Below are 7,288 nucleotides of genomic sequence, written 5' to 3' on the forward strand. Positions count from 1 at the left end.
GAAAGAAAGAAAAACACGCGCCCAGAGTGGGGACCGAACCCACGCCTTTCGATTAGATCTCGAATGCCTTACCAATTCGGCTATCTGAGCGACTGTGTTCTCCTTCACTTTCTGGGCTATTTATATTTACTAGAAGTGTATCTGACGCTTGAGGGTGGTAGCCAGCGCCACTCTGACTACACGGGGAGAAGGGGACCTTCTTTTCTTTCTTCTTTCTTCCTTATATTAAAAAAAATCTTAACTTCATTAACCATAGTAAAAAATAGAGCCTAACCACACCCCTATGCCTCCTTTGGCGTTGTAGACTGCCGACCTATTTTTTTGCATTTCCTCAACGAGCCCCTCATTTACTTACTTACTATATTAATCTGCGAAAGCCTAGCGAGGGTCTCGGTTCTTGCAGCCTTGATGCCTAGGTAGCATAAGAGGGCTTCCCGCCAGTTAACCGCTCATGACAGGCTGTAGACGTTTGAGTCACGCCCCGGGGGTTAAAAAGAAGGTCCCCTTCTCCCCGTGTAGTCAGAGTGGCGCTGGCTACCACCCTCAAGCGTCAGATACACTTCTAGTAAATATAAATAGCCCAGAAAGTCAAGGAGAACACAGTCGCCCAGATAGCCGAATTGGTAAGGCATTCGAGACCTAATCGAAAGGCGTGGGTTCGGTCCCCACTCTCGGCGCGTGTTTTTCTTTCTTTCTTTCTTTCTTATATTAAAAAAATCTTAACTTCATTAACCATAGTAAAAAATAGAGCCTAACCACACCCCTATGCCTCCTTTGGCGTTGTAGACTGCCGACCTATTTTTCTGCATTTCCTCAACGAGCCCCTCATTTACTTACTTACTATATTAATCTGCGAAAGCCTAGCGAGGGTCTCGGTTCTGGCAGCCTTGATGCCTAGGTAGCATAAGAGGGCTTCCCGCCAGTTACCCGCTCATGACAGGCTGTAGCGTTTAAGTCACGCCCCGGGGGTTAAAAAGAAGGTCCCCTTCTCCCCGTGTAGTCAGAGTGGCGCTGGCTACCACCCTCAAGCGTCAGATACACTTCTAGTAAATATAAAAAGCCCAGAAAGTGAAGGAGAACACAGTCCCCCAGATAGCCGAATTGGTAAGGCATTCGAGATCTAATCGAAAGGCGTGGGTTCGGTCCCCACTCTGGGCGCGTGTTTTTCTTTCTTTCTTTCTTCCTTATATTAAAAAAATCTTAACTTCATTAACCATAGTAAAAAATCGAGCCTAACCACACCCCTATGCCTCCTTTGGCGTTGTAGACTGCCGACTTATGTTTCTGCATTTCCTCAACGAGCCCCTCATTTACTTACTATATTAATCTGCGAAAGCCCAGCGAGGGTCTCGGTTCTGGCAGCCTTGATGCCTAGGTAGCATAAGAGGGCTTCCCGCCAGTTACCCGCTCATGACAGGGTGTAGACGTTTAAGTCACGCCCCGGGGGTTAAAAAGAAGGTCCCCTTCTCCCTGTGTAGTCAGAGTGGCGCTGGCTACCACCCTCAAGCGTCAGATACACTTCTAGTAAATATAAATAGCCCAGAAAGTGAAGGAGAACACAGTCGCCCAGATAGCCGAATTGGTAAGGCATTCGAGATCTAATCGAAAGGCGTGGGTTCGGTCCCTACTCTGGTCGCGTGTTTTTCTTTCTTTCTTTCTTCCTTATATTAAAAAAAATCTTAACTTCATTAACCATAGTAAGAAATAGAGCCTAACCACACCCCTATGCCTCCTTTGGCATTGTAGACTGCCGACCTATGTTTCTGCATTTCCTCAACGAGCACCTCATTTACTTACTTACTATATTAATCTGCGAAAGCCTAGCGGGGGTCTCGGTTCTGGCAGCCTTGATGCCTAGGTAGCATAAGAGGGCTTCCCGCCAGTTACCCGCTCATGACAGGCTATAGACGTTTAAGTCACGCCCCGGGGGTTAAAAAGAAGGTCCCCTTCTCCCCGTGTACTCAGAGTGGCGCTGCGTACCACCCTCAAGCGTCAGATACACTTCTAGTAAATATAAATAGCCCTGAAAGTGAAGGAGAACACAATCGCCCAGATAGCCGAATTGGTAAGGCATTCGAGATCTAATCGAAAGGCGTGGGTTCGGTCCCCACTCTGGGCGCGTGTTTTTTTTTCTTTCTTTCTTCCTTATATTAAAAAAAATCTTAACTTCATTAACCATAGTAAAAAATAGAGCCTAACCACACCCCTATGCCTCCTTTGGCGTTGTAGACTGCCGACCTATTTTTCTGCATTTCCTCAACGAGCCCCTCATTTACTTACTTACTATATTAATCTGCGAAAGCCTAGCGAGGGTCTCGGTTCTGGCAGCCTTGATGCCTAGGTAGCATAAGAGGGCTTCCCGCCAGTTACCCGCTCATGACAGGCTGTAGACTTTTGCGTCACGCCGCGGGGGTTAAAAAGAAGGTCCCCTTCTCCCCGTGTAGTCGGAGTGGCGCTGGCTACCACCCTCAAGCGTCAGAAACACTGCTAGTAAATATAAATAGCCCAGAAAGTGAAGGAGAACACAGTCGCCCAGATAGCCGAATTGGTAAGGAATTCGAGATCTAATCGAAAGGCGTGGGTTCGGTCCCCACTCTCGGCGCGTGTTTTTCTTTCTTTCTTTCTTTTTTATATTAACAAAATCTTAACTTCATTAACCATAGTAAAAAATAGAGCCTAACCACACCCCTATGCATCCTTTGGCGTTGTAGACTGCCGACATATGTTTCTGCATTTCCTCAACGAGCCCCTCATTTACTTACTTACTATATTAATCTGCGAAAGCCTAGCGAGGGTCTCGGTTCTGGCAGCCTTGATGCCTAGGTAGCATAAGAGGGCTTCCCGCCAGTTACCCGCTCATGACAGGCTGTAGACGTTTGAGTCACGCCCCGGGGGTTAAAAAGAAGGTCCCCTTCTCCCCGTGTAGTCAGAGTGGCGCTGGCTACCACCCTCAAGCGTCAGATACACATCTAGTAAATATAAATAGCCCAGAAAGTGAAGGAGAACACAGTCGCCCAGATAGCCGAATTGGTAAGGCATTCGATATTTTATCGAAAGGCGTGGGTTCGGTCCCTACTCTGGGCGCGTGTTTTTCTTTCTTTCTTTCTTCCTTATATTAAAAAAAAACCCAACTTCATTAACCATAGTAAAAAATAGAGCTTAAGCACACCCCTATGCCTCCTTTGGCATTGTAGACTGCCGACCTATGTTTCTGCATTTCCTCAACGAGCACCTCATTTACTTACTTACTATATTAATCTGCGAAAGCCTAGCGGGGGTCTCGGTTCTGGCAGCCTTGATGCCTAGGTAGCATAAGAGGGCTTCCCGCCAGTTACCCGCTCATGACAGGCTGTAGACGTTTAAGTCACGCCCCGGGGGTTAAAAAGAAGGCCCCCTTCTCCCCGTGTAGTCAGAGTGGCGCTGGCTACCACCCTCAAGCGTCAGATACACTTCTAGTAAATATAAATAGCCCAGAAAGTGAAGGAGAACACAGTCGCCCAGATAGCCGAATTGGTAAGGCATTCGAGATCTAATCGAAAGGCGTGATTTCGGTCCCCACTCTGGGCGCGTGTTTTTCTTTCTTTCTTTCTTCCTTATATTAAAAAAATCTTAACTTCATTAAACATAGTAAAAAAATAGAGCCTAACCACACCCCTATGCCTCCTTTGGCATTGTAGACTGCCGACCTATGTTTCTGCATTTCCTCAACGAGCCCCTCATTTACTTACTTACTATATTAATCTGCGAAAGCCTAGCGAGGGTCTCGGTTCTGGCAGCCTTGATGCCTAGGCAGCATAAGAGGGCTTCCCGCCAGTTACCCGCTCATGACAGGCTGTAGACGTTTCAGTCATGCCCCGGGGGTTAAAAAGAAGGTCCCCTTCTCCCCGTGTAGTCAGAGTGGCGCTGCGTACCACCCTCAAGCGTCAGATACACTTCTAGTAAATATAAATAGCTCTGAAAGTGAAGGAGAACACAATCGCCCAGATAGCCGAATTGGTAAGGCATTCGAGATCTAATCGAAAGGCGTGGATTCGGTCCCCACTCTGGGCGCGTGTTTTTCTTTCTTTCTGTCTTTCTTTTTTATATTAAAAAAATCTTAACTTCATTAACCATAGTAAAAAATAGAGCCTAACCACACCCCTATGCCTCCTTTGGCGTTGTAGACTGCCGACCTATTTTTCTGCATTTCCTCAACGAGCCCCTCATTTACTTACTTACTATATTAATCTGCGAAAGCCTAGCGAGGGTCTCGGTTTTGGCAGCCTTGATGCCTAGGTAGCATAAGAGGGCTTCCCGCCAGTTACCCGCTCATGACAGGCTGTAGACTTTTGCGTCACGCCGCGGGGGTTAAAAAGAAGGTCCCCTTCTCCCCGTGTAGTCGGAGTGGCGCTGGCTACCACCCTCAAGCGTCAGATACACTTCTAGTAAATATAAATAGCCCAGAAAGTGAAGGAGAACACAGTCGCCCAGATAGCCGAATTGGTAAGACATTCGAGATCTAATCGAAAGGCGTGGGTTCGGTCCCCACTCTGGGCGCGGGTTTTTCTTCCTTTCTTTCTTCCTTATATTAAAAAAATCTTAACTTCATTAACTATAGTAAAAAATAGAGCCTAACCACACCCCTATGCCTCCTTTGGCATTGTAGACTGCCGACCTATGTTTCTGCATTTCCTCGACGAGCCCCTCATTTACTTACTTAGTATATTAATCTGCGAAAGCCTAGCGAGGGTCTCGGTTCTGGCAGCCTTGATGCCTAGGTAGCATAAGAGCGCTTCCCGCCAGTTACCCGCTCATGACAGGCTGTAGACGTTTGAGTCACGCCCCGGTGGTTAAAAAGAAGGTCACCTTCTCCCCGTGTAGTCAGAGTGGCGCTGGCTATGACCCTCAAGCGTCAGATACACTTCTAGTAAATATAAATGGCCCAGAAAGTGAAGGAGAACACAGTCCCCCAGATAGCCGAATTGGTAAGGCATTCGAGATCTAATCGAAAGGCGTGGGTTCGGTCCCCACTGTGGGCGCGTGTTTTTCTTTCTTTCTTTCTTCCTTATTTAAAAAAAATCTTAACGTCATTACCCATAGTAAAAAATAGATTCTAACCACACCCCTATGCCTCCTTTGGCGTTGTAGACTGCCGACCTATGTTTCTGCATTTCCTCAACGAGCCCCTCATTTACTTACTTAATATATATATATATATATATATATATAACACAGAAATAAGGGTTGGCAGTCGTGAAAACCTCGGAAAGCAAAGGGGAGGATGTGGTAGATCATTGAAACAGATTAGGAATTTGGAAAGAAAGAAAGAAAGTGAAGAAAAAATGCCCGCCAGGTGGGATTCGTATCCCACCTGGCGGGCATTTTTTCTTCACTTTCTTTCTTTCTTTCCAAATTCCTAATCTGTTTCAATGATCTACCACATCCTCCCCTTTGCTTTCCGAGGTTTTCACGACTGCCAACCCTTATTTCTGTGTTATTTTCAACGAGCCCCTCATTTCCTATTCTGATTCGCTATATATATATATATATATATATATAAAGTAAGAAACCTCGGTAACAGCAACAGCGGAGGGTTTATTTCGACGTTTCGACTTCGAGACAAGTCTTCTACAGGAATGATGGCTTCGGTCGTTTCGGAAGAGAGCATATATGTCGAAAGTGGAAAGCGGGTTTACGAATGGCCAACGATACCACACAGAAACATATGTGAACAACACAAACACGAAGCGGGAATCTTCCTTATTGGAAGAATGAACTAAAAATGAACAACGAAGAGAGAGACGCCAAGATAGTTGGAGAGAAAAAAAAAGAAAAAAAGGAAGAAAGGGAGATGAAAGAGCACTGAACAGGAATTGGAGTGGTGGCGGAAACGCGAAAAGCTCAACAGCGTCCGAAAGTGGGGTTGTAGAACAAAGGAGTGAAGGCAATATATCTTCCGCCGCTAGCCGTCACTATGCTAACGCCCAGACGCTCCGAGGGATCGCGTTTCCGTTGATTGAAAGCGAGTGTCCCGCCATATGTTCGGAAAGTGCAAACAAGGCATTTTACAGCCCGTTTATGGGCCCGTTCCCGGAGCTGAGACAATTAAAGGACGTTTTGTGTTCGTGCAGAAGGAAACGGTCCGCCACCATTCCACCGTTCCCTCGCCGGACGGACGCCTTCCGAGAACGGGGCGCTAGGCCGAGTTTTCAGGTCTTTGTTAAGAGCTGCCACTTTGCAGTTCAGCGACAACCCGTGCGTCGTCGGTGTCTCCCCTCCGCTGAGTGGGGGATGGGAGGGAAAACAGCCAAACCAGAACGCAAGCTGCTCAACGAGATGGGGGGGGGGGAACGGAGAAAATAAACCCCGATGGTTCGGTAGCCGGGCTTAGAAGACGAGTGTAGGTGCAAGGGAGGGAAAAATAGATTTGCAAGCAGTCATAAATGTAACCAGTCCGCCTGGGCGAATAGTGATAACAGCGGCAAAGATATGTGCGCTCGAGTAATAACGCAGACCCCAAAATTGTATTGCTTATCTTCCGGGTTATGCGCCATATCCAAACGTTTAAATCCCCCAACCAATTTTCGAACACGTGTTTTGGGGAGAAGGTAAACAGAAGTTATTGCTGAAACAGCACCGACACTAAGCAACATTACTTAATTGTAAGATTGTGACGGAGATTTAGAAAAAGTTTCCAAAGTTATAACACAAGATTATAAAAGAGAGAATTAAGAAGAAAAAAAAAAGGATAGGAGTGAACACGAAGAGCGGAAAAGGAGAGAAGGAATAAAAATGAAAACAAAAACGGAAAAACATCAGCAATGTGGGAAAAATCCACTGAACAAACGCTCACGTGCATGTGATTTCGAGAGTCCGGTTCCGGCTACACCCACAGCGCCACTGATACGGTTAGGTAGATGACAATGTTTTAATCGCTGCAAGTGTGCCTGGGTCCTCATTTATACATTTTTTTATTGTATTGAATCGGTATATGAGGTATGATTCACGTTGTTCTCGTTCCCGGTTTGACCTGAACCCCGTCTCTAAGAGCGTGACGCTTAGTTTATCGAAAGAATGATCTGGAAGGCTGAGGTGTCTGGAGAGAGGCAGGGTCGGGCGCGTTTTGGCGTGCGCTTTGTGAATATTGAACCGGAGCCTGAAAGAGGTCCCTGTCTGCCCTATATATTGCATTCGACACACATTGCATTCAATCAAATAAATCACATTGGAAGTGTCGCACGTCATGTTCCCGCGAATTTTTAAAGAGTACTCCGAGTTGGAGCTTTGAGCAATGCTTGTCTGTTGCATT

At 46.5% G+C, this 7,288-nt stretch overlaps 2 non-coding genes across 2 annotated transcripts; both read left to right on the plus strand.

The window, feature by feature from the left end:
• Positions 1-605: 605 nt before the first annotated feature.
• Positions 606-677, plus strand: Trnar-ccu (transfer RNA arginine (anticodon CCU)). Its single transcript has one exon. It is a non-coding gene; the product is annotated as a tRNA-Arg (tRNA).
• A 2,335-nt stretch (positions 678-3,012) lies between these two features.
• Trnak-uuu (transfer RNA lysine (anticodon UUU)) lies at positions 3,013-3,084 on the plus strand. The gene has a single exon. It is a non-coding gene; the product is annotated as a tRNA-Lys (tRNA).
• Positions 3,085-7,288: the final 4,204 nt, after the last annotated feature.

This window comes from Haemaphysalis longicornis, unplaced genomic scaffold, assembly GCF_048455015.1.
Source record: "Haemaphysalis longicornis isolate Haplotype H1 unplaced genomic scaffold, Haemaphysalis longicornis Haplotype H1 scaffold_34, whole genome shotgun sequence".
In the NCBI taxonomy this organism is placed as follows: Eukaryota; Metazoa; Arthropoda; class Arachnida; order Ixodida; family Ixodidae; genus Haemaphysalis; species Haemaphysalis longicornis.